The following is a 14642-nucleotide window of genomic DNA, read 5'->3' on the forward strand; positions in this document are numbered from 1 at the left end:
AAGAAAGAGTATACTTCAAGAGCTCTTATTGTTTGAAGTGCTCATTTGGTACTTCCTGATTACTGATTTGTATTGCTAGTGCTTCTTTCCAGCTTGTTTATCTGAAGTCCCCAACTGAATCTATAAAGTAATCCAGTTTCTGGACAGGCAGCCAAGGAAGCTGTGTTCTAGTCTTGTCTCTGGCACCTGTGTGAGACCTAAGTTTCTTTTCAACTTTAGTTCTACGATGCTCCCTGCTTGTGTCACAGTGGGTGCATAGTAAATACTTGATGTCATTAGTTGGGCTCAATATTTTGTCAGCAGAGGCTTGGGTGTTCCTAAGGGTAAAAGCAACAAGCTTTCCCCTGGGTGCAGTTATGCCCTGGGCAGTCGTAAGGGTAGGGCCTGCTGCCTCCTGTAGGCCAGATGTGCAGACCCGGGCCTAATCGCAGCAACAGTGGAGAAAAGGGGAAGGGAAGATAGCCCAATCATCAAGGGGCATCGTGACAGGCGTTTCTTTTAGACTTCACAAAGACCCTTCCGGACATGCATTATTGATATCATTTTTACTGAAGAAGGAACCAAGATCACGTTAAATACTTATATCTGGCAACCCCTGCCCGGGCCTAAGTGGTCTCCAAAGACCCCAGCTCCGGGCTTATTTACATCGCGAACTCGCTCTCCGCGGCTGCACGAGGGCCCCGCCCACTCATTTGCATAGGGCGCACCCAGTCGCAGGCAAGGTCCTCCGGCTGCTCCAGAACCCCTGTCTTCCAGGCGCGTCCTCTGGGCTGCCCGGGGCCTCCCCGTGGCATGAGCACGTGTCCGCCCCGGCCTCACGACGGACGGTGGACGAGGCGGCAGGCCCCCACAGGACCCACCCCACGGCGCTGGCGAGGGACCCGGCATTTGCCGGGGATCGTTTCCTAGCGCGACAAGGCACGGGCCTCTCCCTCCCCACCCCCGAGCCCCGATGGGAGCGCGCCGAAGCCCAACTCAAGCGAAACCGCGGGCGTCCCGCCCCGCCCGGCCGCGCCCCGCCTCGCCTCGCCTCACGCTAGACGGGGGAGGCGGGACCAATCAGCAAGCGACGTCTCCCTTCCGATTCGAGGCCCCCGACGCGCGGCTCACACCCCGAGCTCCCCGCGTGCCGATTGGCTGCAGGCGCCGCCGGTCCGGCCGGGAGGCGGGGCGGGCCGTAAGCAAAGGGAGGTGGGGAGGCGGTGGCCGGCGACTCCCCGCGCCCCGCTCGCCCCCTGGCCCTTCCCGCGGCGCTCGGCCTCGTTCCTTTCCTCCTCCGCTCCCTCCTTCTTCCGTACACGCCCCGCGCGGCGCTCGGCCAGCGTGCCTCGCGCCCTAACGGGCGGCTGGAGGCGCCAATCAGCGGGCGGCAGGGTGCCAGCCCCGGGGCTGCGCCGGCGAATCGGCGGGGCCCGCGGCCCGGGGTGGCAGGCGGGTCTACCCGCGCGGCCGCGGCGGCGGAGGAGCAGCTCGCCAGCCAGCAGCCCGCCAGCCGCCGGGAGGTGAGTGCGCGGCGGCCGGCGGCCGAGGGCGGAGGGCGGAAGCGGAGGTGGGGCGGCGGGGGAGGGCGCGGCCGTGCGGGAGGCCGGGAGGGCTGTGGGCGCGCGCCTGAGGGGAGGAGGGGCGGCGCGGGCGCGCGCGTTCTCACCCCCTTCTTCCCAGCGGGCGGCGGCCAGGCCCCCACCTCTCCCCTCCCCTCGCGCGCGCCGGGGCGGCTGGCCGGGCCCTGGCCTGGGGGCGGGGCGGGAAGACGGCGGCCGGGAGTGTTTTCAGTTCCGCCTCCAATCTCCCATTCCCCTCTTCCCCTCCCAGCCCCCTCCATCCCATCGGAAGAGGAAGGAACAAAAGGTCCCGGACCCCCCGGATCTGACGGGGCGGGACCTGGCGCCTCTGTGCAGGTAAAGCCTCGGCGCCCGCGGGCCTCGGGCTAGGGGTGTGTTTGTGCGGCCGCGGCTTGGGGCGATGGGCCGTGTCACATGGCCGCGGCGGGTGGGGGCTGGGGTGTGGCGAGTTCAGGGGCTGTGGGTGCGCGGGCCCGGTCGTGCGGGTTGGGGGCTTGAGAACCCGGGAGGGATGAGACTTGGCGGTCAGTGCTGCCACCCAGCCTGGCGGGGGCGGAGGATGCCTGCGTCCCTTCCCTTCGCAGCTCGCACGCTCCTTAGTTTGTGGTTCTGATTTTTAAAGCCGAAGGACCAGAGCTCTTGTTTCAGGAGTTGTGGGGGAAGCTGTGTTAGGGGCGCGTAATACTTTGTTTCCACTTTTTTTTTTTTTTTTTGGTCCGGTAACCTTTATTAACCATAGTAGTCTCGGGTTTTCCATGGCTTGTTTGTACTCACAAACACGCACGCAGCTGATACTCTGTGATCATCCTTCACTCACTTGTGAAAGTTGTTTTGCGGGTGGAGCCTATTAGTTTTTATCACACGCCTTTGTAAAGCCCTATAAGTGGTTTCACGTATTTCAAATTTGGTTTTCAAAATTGCAACTTATTTTGTTCTCTTGGAGGGGGATACTGTCCTTGGGTCAAGTACTTTTGTCTTTTACTTAACCTTACGATTTCCTTTTGATCCTAAACAGAAGGAGAATACCTGGGATGGTTTTGTTATTCCTTCCTCTTGACCATTTGAAAGCAAAGCACCACCAGTGTGGTGTCAACCATATCTTTAAAAAAAAAAAAAAAAAAATCTCCAGGTGAAACGGATTGGCAAGCAGCATTTTCCATTAGTCCTGGCTTGTTATAGTTTTCTTTTCTTTTTTTTTGATCCGGTAACCTTTGTTAACCATAGTAGTCTCGAGTTTTCAATGGCTTGTTTGTACTCACAAACACGCACACAGCTGTTACTCTTAAATTTTGGTGTGTGAAAATTTTGAAAATATATGTGTAAAATAATTGTTAGTAAATAAATAACTTGGAAGTAATTTCACCTTTTTAGAAATGGTCCTTGAAATGTGAATGAATTTCCAAAATCCTTTTTCTCTCTTCTGACTTCATATGAATTGAACCTGATAGGCTCGTATGAATGAATCACTGATAGGATGTTTTTCTTGAGCCTAATAATAAATTTGCTCTTATGCTGAAAATTTGCACTTCTATTTTAACCCCCTTTCAAAAAGTTTCCATCTTACATATAACTTAGTCAAATAGTTAAATGGAGATTCAACATTTTTTAATACATGAATTAGTGAAGCAAATGCTGCAGAGATGTGAGAAAGAATTTAAAATGGCCTTCATAAATGTATCACAGTTTGAGGGTTTTTTTAAAAAAAATTTGCCTTCAGAAAACCCACACAAGATATTTAAAGAATTTCCTCTGCCAAAAGATCATTTAGCGAACGTTTATATTAAATTCAAAAGTAATACTTTAATTTTTAAAGTTCCTTTGCCTTTGCGGTAAACTTGCCTGTGGCAGTAAATATAAATAGTTCACACCTTTGGGCATTTCTAAAGCGAGTACCCACTTATACACTTACTATAAATATTAACTGGATTTAATTGAGTTCAAGGCAGTTCTCTGGCCAGGTTTAATTAATGGAATGTGCTTGGAAACGTTCATTTTGGGGTTTTAGTAAGAAATTGCTCTTACAGCTTTTTTATACTTTGCCACACCTTCTAAAGTGTGGCTACAAGTGTTGTAGGTGTTCAACAAAAGTTTGGTGTTTCAAGGTTGTAACCTACGTGTACTTAGTCATAAGTGGTCATGTCTCCACATAGTCTGTAAGCTTCATGAAATAATAGTCTTTTAAGAAACTGTGCAGGGTAATTTCCTGTTGTGTGTGGCTTATCAGGCTTGGTATGTGTTTTTAACTCTTATGTAGGAATATTGGCGATGGTTTTGTGTATTTCAACAGAGCTTTTCTTTAATAGGAATAAAGGTTATTTCTATTCTACTTCAAGATGGCAAGAGGTTGTCCCCTTTTCATTTTTATGTAATATTAGAATCATTTTGCTATAATCTTGTTACTTCACATTTGGGGGAATATATTTGAACCGAAAAACTCAGTTTAGCTGCATAAAATGCTGGCCAAAGACCTATTGAATTTTTACATTTTGCAAATGGAGATTTCATATTCTTGGGACAAGAGTCATTTTTAGAGGGTGAAGGGGTTCATGTCTTTTAAGATTCCTAGTCTTTTGATATGTATAGAACAGCTATTTTTAGGCCCTTAGTTTCTGTAAGAAGGAAGATGTATTCCACTAACTTTTGCAAAAGTGTGTCAGAAAATGTGAAATGTAAAGAATTCCAAGCCAATTTAGGAGAGGTATGTATTTATTCAACAAATAACTTGTATTGACCAAGTGGCATTTATTCATCAAACAGCTTTTTCTGTGAGTCGGGCTTTGGTCTAGGCAATAAAGTATCTATCAGCAAAAAAGTACACCCCTTTTTCTTAATGGAATTAGAAAAATGGAAAGTCATGTCCATTGCCCGATTCTCCAGTGTTTAGAGTAAGAAAATTGTTAGTGTACAAATCGAGGGAGCATGTGTTACTGAGCCATTCCTCAAGTATGCTTGCCATGCTTCCTGTCACATGTAGTGGGGACAGCACTGGGGAAGATGTGAAGTGTTAACGCGGTGTCATTGGGAACAATTGATGTATTTTGGGGGCAATTGGTACCAGTTTTGCACAGTCTATATAAACAAGATATGGTCAGTCTTTCAGAAACGTGTTTATTGCTGAACAGATGTACACTTGTAGAGCTAAGCATCATTTGGCCTTAACTTGATTACTTATTGCCCTTTAGTTACAGAAACTGGTTAAGGAAAGAAAGCAGACTTGAATGAATCAGGTTCCAGTGAAGGGAGTAGGAATAAAGTGTAAAAGCAATTAGTTATACTGAGAACCAGAACTGGACAGCAATCTCATGTAGTGCAAAGGCCTTGGGTTTTGGAATCAGAGAGCCCCTAGGCTAATACTTTGTTTCTCAGTTACAGTATTGGGCAATTTACTACTTAATCCTTGACCCTTGGTTTTCTGACAGAAAATGGAAGTAATTACCCCTTCCTCTCATTAAGTGATCACAATTAAAGTACCTAGTACATTACCTGAAGATATAAGGGTCCCCCCAAATGATCTCTTCCTCTCTTGTAGTTGTGGGTTTGTTACTTGTGTTCTTTCTAATCCAAATGATTTGCCTACACTGTTATTATTGACCTATTAAAATTTATTCGAGCAGCAGACAGTGAACAGCAAAAGCTTGGGATAGCCAAATTGTCCCAGTCTGCAGCTTAAAGCTTAGGAGAGCCTTGGAGACCCCTAATAAGAATGTGTTGGCATTTATTTAAAGTGTTTCTAACAAGCAAATTTATCTGGCTTCTAAACCTGCACTAGATTAGAAACAAGTAGATTATGAGTATTGTGGGAGGTTTAAAGGGGGTGTGGTGGGGGTTGGATAGTAGGATGTTAGCCTAGTGTCTATTGTAAGAAAAAACAGATAACAGCCTGGTGAGGATAATAGAGATAATCTACAAGACACAGAAATAGTCAGAGCCTGGCTAGCATGTCTGGGTCCATTCCATGCAGGACCAGACCTGAAAGCATAGTAATGAATGTTCATCAATTAGCTTAAATCATGTTTGGGAAAATCTTTTTAAGAGTGCAGTAATCTACATAATATACTTTAGATTGTCACTCAGGATGATTAACAAATGTTCTTAAAGGGGTAGAAGATTGTGCTATGGCTTATGACTTATTTCATGAAAGATCCACAGTACCTGTTATGACCAGGATGTTTTTTGTTTTGCCATTCAAACAGCCATTCAGATTCCAAGCTGAAAGGGTAGCCAGCAGTAAAGGAAGGCTGTCTCAGTGTGGTAGCACCCTGTGCCACCCCTTTCTTCGAAGTAAGTAATTTTTTTGTCAGTCTGCAGGAGTATCATACAAAATTTCACTAGTGCTTTGAGAATAGCGTATGCTTTTCACTGTGCTTTGTGATAGAGTATGCTGGAGATTTCTGTGACAAAGCAAGAGAGGATAGTTGGCTGATCTCTCTGTTGAGGGTTTCTTGACTCTTGTAATGTGACTTCTGCCCAGTATTAGCATTGATACTTTCTTTGATCCCCTTTCTTCTAACCTTACCTCAGGGTTACTTTTTAAACCATCTGTATCATCAGATAATTATTGGTAACCTTGTAATATGTTGCCTAGGCTATTTTTAAAGATTGGATTTTTTTTTATCAGTACAAAAGTAATCTAGCATTTTTGGTTTAAAAATGCATAGTTAGAGGCCTATTGCTTGTCATTGATCAATTTTGATCATTGTTTTCAAGTTGATGTGATATATTCAGGTAGGACATAATTCAGTGTTGATTCTAGATTTACATCTCAAAGATAGCTCTCAGCTTCAGTTCAGCAATTTTGTGTAGAGAGAATGTAATTTTTCCAAGCTAGGTGGATTTAGACACTGCCTTTAGTTTGATTAGCCAGAAATTTTAGGGCGATTCTGTTTTTTCTGTGCTTGCCTTACATTGTACAGTGTGAGTGGTTCTTCTTGGCTCAGTGGGTTTCTATTATTTGTAACTGAAGCACATTGATAGGACAGGTGCTTGATGTATTTAGGTTTGTACTCTTAAGAAAACAAATTCTACCATGATTCATTCTTATCAAAATTTGTGAATTTACTGTGAAATTGTCACTAATTCTCCTAGGTAGCTCATGTCTTTTTCAAAATCTGGTTTTACATTGGCTTGAAGTCTGTAGAGCAGTGGAAAGCTAGGATAGACTTTAGTTGCTTGTTTAGTGCACGTGTCCACCTTACATGTAAAAATCTGCATTTCCTTGAATAACCTACAGTGCCATACCTTCATTCTGTGGGGAAGGGGGATATAGTTTCAGATTTAATGTATTCAGTTAATAAGAAAGAGTAATCTTTGGTGAACCACTGGTAGTCCGTTTGTTCATTACTTTTAGTCTCTTAAGTCAAAAAAAACAACTATCTGAGGAAGTAGCGTGGTAAATCTGTATAGTTGATGCTATAGTTTGCCTGTACTTAAAAAAAAGTAAACTACATTTTCATATGCTGCTTCAGCTACTTCCAGAAATCCTATAAAGAGATCATGGTTAAGCTCTTGTAAATATCGAGGAAATGTTCCATCTTAATCACATCTTTCATTTCAGAATGTGGGGTGGTGAGGCTGGACGCAGTGGTTCAAGCCTGTAATCTCAGCACTTTGGGAGGCCAAGATGGGCGGATCACTTGAGGTCAGGAGTTTAGACCAGCCTGGCTAACATGGTGAAACCCTGTCTCTACTAAAAATGCAACAGTTAGCCGGGTGTGGTGGTGACGGCGGCGGTGCTGGTGGCAGCCGCCTGTAGTCCCAGCTACTTGGGAGGCCGAGGTAGGAGAATTGGGTGAACCTGGGAGTATGAGGTTGCAGTGAGCTGAGATCCCACCACTGCACTCCAGCCTGGGCAACAGAGTGAAGCTCCATCTCAAAAAAAAAAAAAAAAAAAAAAAAAAACAAATCTGGAGTGGCAGATCTTTTTTGTAGAGTCCCCTGTATAAACTCCTTATAAATGATGCAAGGGAAGCTGGGCCCACGAGCCTTTTCCCTTGATTTAAATGAACTATTGAAACTTTTTTGTTGACTAGAGATACTTTATCTAAGGGAGTGAATGCAAATTTTCCTTATTTGGATCAAATTTAAAAAAATTTTTTTTTTTTCAGATGGAGTTTTGCTCTTATGCTTAGGCTGGAGCGCAGTGGCGTGATCTCGGCTCACTGCAACCTCTGCCCCCTAGGTTCAAGCGATTCTCCTACCTCAGCCTCCCAAGTAGTTGGGATTACAGGCCTGGGCCACCACACCCGGCTAATTTTGTATTTTGGTAGAGATGGGGTTTCACTTTGTTGGTCAGGCTGGTCTTGAACTCTTGACCTCAGGTGATCTGCCTGCCTCAGACTCCCAAGTGCTGGGATTACAGGCATGAGCCACCACGCTCGGCCTAAAATTCTTAATAGATAGGTAGTTAGGTTGTAGTTCATGTTAACTGATCAATTATGCTTTTCTTTTAAAAAATGTTTTAGTTATCAAGAGAGTCTGGCTTTGCCTGAGGTTTGTGCATTGGCCATTTCCACTCTAAACCAGTAGTAGTCAGACTTAAACACATATACACACCTGTACACAAAGCAACAACTATAAAGCCTTTAGAGAGAGATATGCAGAATCTCAAAATGTAAAATAGGTAAAAAGAGTAAAGCTGTTGCGTGGAAGGAAGAGTAAGCAGTTGAAGTCCTGCCCGATCAGTTTTGCTCTCATCCTCGACCCTAGGAAGCCTTTGAAGCACCACTGAAGAACTTTACGTCTTAGAGAAATTTTTACTGTAGACCTGCTCTGTCTTAACAGGTAGCTGCCAGCCACATGTAGCTATTTAGCACCTGAAATGTGGCTGCTGTGACTGAGGAACTGAATATTAAATTTTACCTAATCTAAATGTATATAGCCATATGCAGCTGATGGCTACTGTATTAGACAGCAGATACCTAAGGACATTTACATCACTGTAGAAGGTTCTGTTGGAGGGCACTACTCTAAACTTTAATTGAACTTTTACTGCCTGAGGACCCCACTCGTGATTTGACACGGTATTAGTTGCTGCTTCAGAAGAGGGTCAAGATAGACTTTGGGAAATTGTAGAGCAGTTGGAGTACTTAATATTTGTGCTGATTTGAGTCTGGGCCTGTGTAGTGTTGTCATAGGTGCTTTTTTTTTTTTAAATCTGGGAATGATTAATAAATTGTATGTTTACAAGCTGATGATAGAGCTGTGGATTCCACAAAACTCATTATAGGTGATAGGAATATAACTCGTAGGTTAAAAAAAAAAAAAAAAAAAAAAAATAAAAAAAAAAAAAGGCAGTCTTTTTCCATAGCAGTCCCTATTTAATGTGGACTTTTGGTAAAATAATAACTTTCTTGAATTCAAGCTTGCGTTAGGTTAGACAGTCCATAAAGTTGAACACATGAATGTTTCCTGTTTGCTTTTGTTTAAAAGACACATCACTCATTCTCCATGGGGCCAACTTAGGTTTCCAGTTGGCAGTGTCTTTTTTTTACTAACTTATGCTTTGGAAAGAACATAGTTATTAGGGAGAATTGAAAAATCTGTTTTTAAAAAAATTGGTTTTTATGTATTTTAATTTTTTTGATATTTTCTGTTGTCCTGGTTACTAATGAATCATTTATCTGACTAAAACTGTTGTAAAATTCCAGTTCATTGATGCTGTTGCTTTTTTCTCTGTCTTGTAGTATGTTTGACCATACATTGCTAAAAATCTCAGTCTCTTTAGGGGATTGTTTCCAGGACCTCCTGCAGGCACCAGAATCTGAGAATGCTGAAGTCCCTTGTATAAAATGGTGTAGAATTTGTTTGTAATCTATGCACATTTTATTGTTCAGTCTTCTCTAGATTGCTTAATATCTAATACAGTGCAAATAGTTGTTCTGTATTAAGAAATGACGAGAAAAAAGTCTGTACATGTTCAATACAGTCGGCTTTTTCCTGAATATTTTTTATCAATGGTTGGTTTAATCCATGTATTTGGAACCCACAGATAAGCAGGACTGACTGGACAGTGATTTTGTATTTCTAGTGGGCCCTTAAATGTTCTAGATGAGGCAGCACCATCATATTTAAAGTATTTTATGTTGAAATAGTTAACCTTGGTTTTCTTCTGAAATAAAAATTTACATAGGTATTTGGGGACTATTTTGTATTTCTCTGTGGTTTGAAGATTTGAAATTCCTCTTTTCTCCATACCTTTGAAAAGTGCGGTCTACATTTGCTTTCTGCATGTAATCACCTCATCTGTTCTTGACTTCAACTTTGTGAAATTTTTTTTTAACCATTCTTTTTCACATATCTCTTCCTACTGGCCTTCCAGATGAACTACCAAGTTTAGTGATCTTTTCTTAGTAATCATACCTTCATTGTTTGCCATTATTGCTTATACTCTATCCAAATTTCTTAAAATGGCACAGACACAAGTTCGGCCCATTGTTCCTACTGTAAAGAGATAAAAATGTTGGATAAAGCATAAAACAAGTTTTCTCATATGTATATAGTTGAGCTTAAGGGAGAGAGAAAGTGCCCTAGTACTAGAAACTTAGAAAAATCAGTCAACTTTAAGGAAAGGCTGGCCTTGGGGGATTTACTAGAGATAAGATTCAGTAGCTGGGGCTGAGGTTATTCAATGAAGAGACGGAACTCTGGGAACTGTGTGCTTAAAAAAATTAAAAATAATAACTTCTGGTATCATCGAAACATCTGGGGATTCTGGGAGAAAGAAGCCTTGGACCTCTCTATGGAGGAATTGAAAAAACAGTAGGCTTTAGATGGACTTAAATATCACAACAAGGCAAGGCAGAATAAATGAAAACAGATCTGCAGCTGCATGTGGAATAGTGAATTTTTGTATATATGGTACATTACTACAATCCAAAATTCAGGGATACACAGTGAAGAGTCTCTTTACTAGTCTGTCCTTTGCCATACAGTTGCCTTTTCAAAGGCAAGTAGCTTTCCTAGGTTTTTGTGTGGTGGTCCAGGGATTTTATGTATCTATGAACAATTTTGTATGTATATTACCTTTTAATACAAGTGGTCATATATGTCATTTAATAGTACATCTTATTTTGTGTCAGTATATAATGCGTGCCTTTTTTTTGGAGGAGTGGGTTATATAGTATTCTTTTGTATGGCTGTCTGTAATTTTTTTTTTTTTTTTTAAGTCAGTGCTTCACTCTGTTACCCAGGCTGGGTTGCAGTGGTGTGATCACAGCTCACCGCAGTCTTGACTGTCAGGGCTCAAGTGATCCTCCCACCTTGGCCACCTGAGTAGCTGGGACTCCAGGCACATGCCTACCATGTCTAGCTAATTTTTAAATTTTTTGTAGAGAGGGGTTTTGCCATGTTGCCCAGGCTTGTCTTGAACTCCTAGTCTCAAGCGATTTGCCTGCCTCGGCCTCCCAAAGTTTTGGGATTACAGGCGTGAGCCACTGGGCCTGGCTGGGTGTCTGCATATATTTATCAGTCCTCTGTTGAACATTTAGATGATTTCCAGCCTTGTGGTATTAAAAACAATGCTACAACAAATAACTTTGTTTATATATAGTGTTTTGCTCCTTTGCAGGTATGTCTGTAAGTTAGATTTCTAGGAGTCTAGGAGTAGTTCAAAGCATATGTACATTTGTAATTTATTTTAGAGAATGTACTTCATTTTTTTTGAATAACACATGCACATGGTATAAAAGTCAAGGAGAACAAAATTGTAGATACTGAAAAAAGTAAGTCTCCTTCACATCTCCTACCTCCTTCTGTCCAGTTGTGCTTTCCAGAAATGTAATAATTACTGTTACTAGCTTCTCATTTATCTTTCTAGAGTTGTTCTGTCCAGTATGATAGCCACTACCCACATATGGCTATTGAACTCTTGGAGTGTAGCTAGTCTGAATTGAGATGGACCACAAGTGTAAAATATACACTAAATTTCTAATAGTACGAAAAGAGAATGTTAAATATCTCAGTGGTTTTTAATACTGATTGCAAATTGAAATAGTATTTTGGATATATTGGGTTAAATTAATAAAATTATTATGATTTCATCTTGTAATTCCTACTGTGATGGCCATCAGGAAGCGTGGGATCTTTGGGACATAATGAGGTCAGAAGGGTAGAGCCCTCATGAATGGGTTTAGTGCCTTTATAAAAGAGACCCCTGTTAACATTCTGTCCTCCATGCGTAGATACCCCCAAAAAGCTGCAGTCTGCAACTCGAAGAGGGCCCTCACTGGAACCTAACTATGCTGGTACCCTGATCTGGGACTTCCAGCCTCTGGAACTATGAAAAATAAATTTATGTTGTTTATAAGCCACCTAGTCTATAGTACTTTGTTATAGCAGCCTGAACTGACTAAAGCACACCTATTTTTACTTTTTTAATGTGGCTGATGAAAATTTAACAATACGTGGTTTGCATCATATTTCTGTTGGATAGCACTGGTTTAAAGAAATCCATACATATATAAACATGTACGAATACAGGAATTCCTCTTAGGCAATTTTTTTTTCTTTTGCATGGTAATCTATGGAATCAGAAACCTGCTGAGATGTTGGTTACAAAAAAGTGGTACAAGGCTGTTCTTCATGGCCCCATCAGTCACGCTCATCCATTTGTCATTATCATTGTGGGTGTAATCAGTGAAGGCTATGCTTCCATTGACTTTTGCCGGGTTCACTTTGGAGAGAAGGCTGCCATTGTTTTGGCTCCATCTTTTTTTAACTTGCTTCAATTTGCACTGGTTGCCTCTACACCTAGTATGCAGCAGTCATACTGAGATTCTCCCTCACTAGTGTATTAGGGATTTCCTTCATTTTTTTTTTATTTGTTAGAGCTCCTATTCTTATTTTTTTATTTTATTTTATTTTATTTTTTTTTGAGACAAGGTCTTACTTTGTTGCCTAGTTGGAGTATAGTAGGGTGATCATGGCTCACTGCAGCCATGCACTCCTGGGCTCAAGTGTAGATTATACTCTTTTTTGTTTTCTAGTCTCTCCTTTTGATGAGACATAGTCTTCAGGACCTTCTGGAGAGAGTGTTGAGGGAGGGTAAATATTTGGAGATGTTGCTTGTCTGAAAATGCCTTTGTTCTGGGTAACATAAGCCTAGGTTGGAAAAAAAAATTTTTTTTTAAAAATTATGAAGGCATTGCTTTTCTGACTTTATTTACAGTGTATTGTTGACAAAACCAAAGCCATTTTGATTGTTTTCTGTGTAACCTATTTTTTTTCCTCCTCGGAAACTTTAGGCCCTTTCTTTGTCCTTGGCATTTTGGTTTTGCTCCCATGGGCCTTCATGTAGGTTTGTTTTCATCTATTGCACTGGGGTCTTGATGGGCCCTTTTCATCTGAAAACGCCCATCTTTCAGTTCAGGGACTTTTTCTTAATTTAGTTATTTGACTTCCCTACTCTCCATCTCTGTACTTTGGAACTCCTCTTGGGACATTGGAGCTCCAGAACCAGCCTTCCAATTTTTTTCACTTTACTGTTTCCCATCTTTTTCTACTTTCTGGAAGATTTCTTCTACTTTATCTTCTAGCACTTCTGCTGATTTCCCCGCCCCACTTTCTGCCGTCATGAGCTATCAAGCTATACAGGAGCTGTTCAGTTCTCTGCCGCCTTTGAGAGAGTGCTGCTCTTGCTTCAGGGTTGCTGTCTTACTTCTCTGGCTATATTGATGGTTTACAAATGTTTTTTTTTTCTCTGTATGGTCTTATGTTGAAGCTGAATTTTTCTGGTTTTGTTTGAAACTTCTCAGATAATCAAAGTAATCATTAAGAAGTAAGGATCTAAAAAGCTGGTCGAAACTGAACATGTGGGTGAAGCTTGTCTCCTTTCAGTTTCACTGTAGAGCAATCTGAGCAGGCTGTTTGTTGGTAAACTCTCAATATTAGCACCTGTGTGCCTTTCCTCCTGGACTGGTCGGGTACCCTAGTGAAGTCTTTTGATCTGAATAACTGGATGAAGTCTGGCTGCTAGTATTTGGGAGCCAGAACCCAGTGGAGGAAGGGGTTTAGGAGTTGACATTTAGCATAGTGTGCTCATGTTCATTCACATCTTATTTTCTTCCTATTTATACTCAGGCCATCTCCTAATCCAGGGATGTTGTTTTACCCTTTGCAGTAAGTAAACATTGAGGCAGAGGATTAGTTATCCAGAGACAGTGTGGGAGCACAGATCTAAGAACTGAATTCCTTTCTAAATAGCTCTTAACAAGTGCTACCTATTACTTCTTTCCCCTCCTGACCTCCAGTTCCTGCCATATCTTGCTTTTGGTTCCTTAACTTTTTGAGGATTCTGTGGTAATGGATTGTTTTCAGCTTTCTCTACAGCTAGCCCAGAGTTAGTAGTTTCTGATCTGTTCAGTTACTACTCGCCCATTTTCCAGCCATTAAAAGTTTGCTTCTGTTTTCTCCTTACCCCTTTTCCCCATCCTCATGACCATGTTTTTGTTTTTTAAAAATTCCCTTGGTTGGGTGCTGTGGCTCATGCCTATAATCCTAGTACTTTGGGAGGCTGAGGCAGGAGGATCACTTGAGTCCAGGAGTTCAAGCCTGGGCAACATAGGGAGACCCCCATCTCTTAAAAAAAAAAAAATCCTTTTATTATGGTTTTGAATAGGCTACTGTTTTCATCTGCAATGCAATGATGAGTTAAAGTTTTCCATTAAAAATTTTTACCAGTAACCCTCCAAAAGAATTGAAATGGAAGAATAATGCATAACTCCAAGTCAGTGCAGATGAGGGATAGAAATGAAGAAAATTTGATCACTTCAATATAAGTCAGGGAAGAAGAAAAAAGAAGCAAAGGAAAATACATAGGTAGTAGAAAACACAAAATAAGATGGTAGAAAATAAGCTGAGATACCTCCATAAACCCGATACATAATCTCAGATTAAACTTGCTGGCTAAAGGAGAATGAAAATTTAAAAAATCCAAACAACCGTATTTTACAAGTGGAGTTACTCCTAAAGGTATGATGACATAGTTTAAAAGCAAAGGAATGGAAAAGATATACATGGTGCAATTTGTAAGGTAAAATTGGAAGAATTACAGGGATAAATCAAATCTATAATCATAGTAGAAAA

The 14642-nt window shown here is 41.9% G+C and overlaps 1 protein-coding gene across 9 annotated transcripts in view; it reads left to right on the forward strand.

Moving 5' to 3' along the window:
• Positions 1-1113: 1113 nt before the first annotated feature.
• SMAD2 (SMAD family member 2) overlaps positions 1114-14642 on the forward strand; it is an 87464-nt gene continuing 73935 nt past the window's right edge. For 4 of the 9 annotated variants that reach the window (XM_017529677.2, XM_017529681.2, XM_017529672.2 and 1 more), the window contains exons 1-2: positions 1114-1502; positions 1813-1898. The gene's annotated coding sequence lies outside the window, so the exon portion shown is untranslated. Of the gene's footprint in view, positions 1503-1709; positions 1899-5755; positions 5844-14642 lie in introns of those variants that run through there. The other 5 variants (XM_017529678.2, XM_017529676.2, XM_017529680.2 and 2 more) reach the window with 3 other exon arrangements.

Source organism: Cebus imitator, unplaced genomic scaffold, assembly GCF_001604975.1.
Source record: "Cebus imitator isolate Cc_AM_T3 unplaced genomic scaffold, Cebus_imitator-1.0 Scaffold60, whole genome shotgun sequence".
Classification (NCBI taxonomy): domain Eukaryota; kingdom Metazoa; phylum Chordata; class Mammalia; order Primates; family Cebidae; genus Cebus; species Cebus imitator.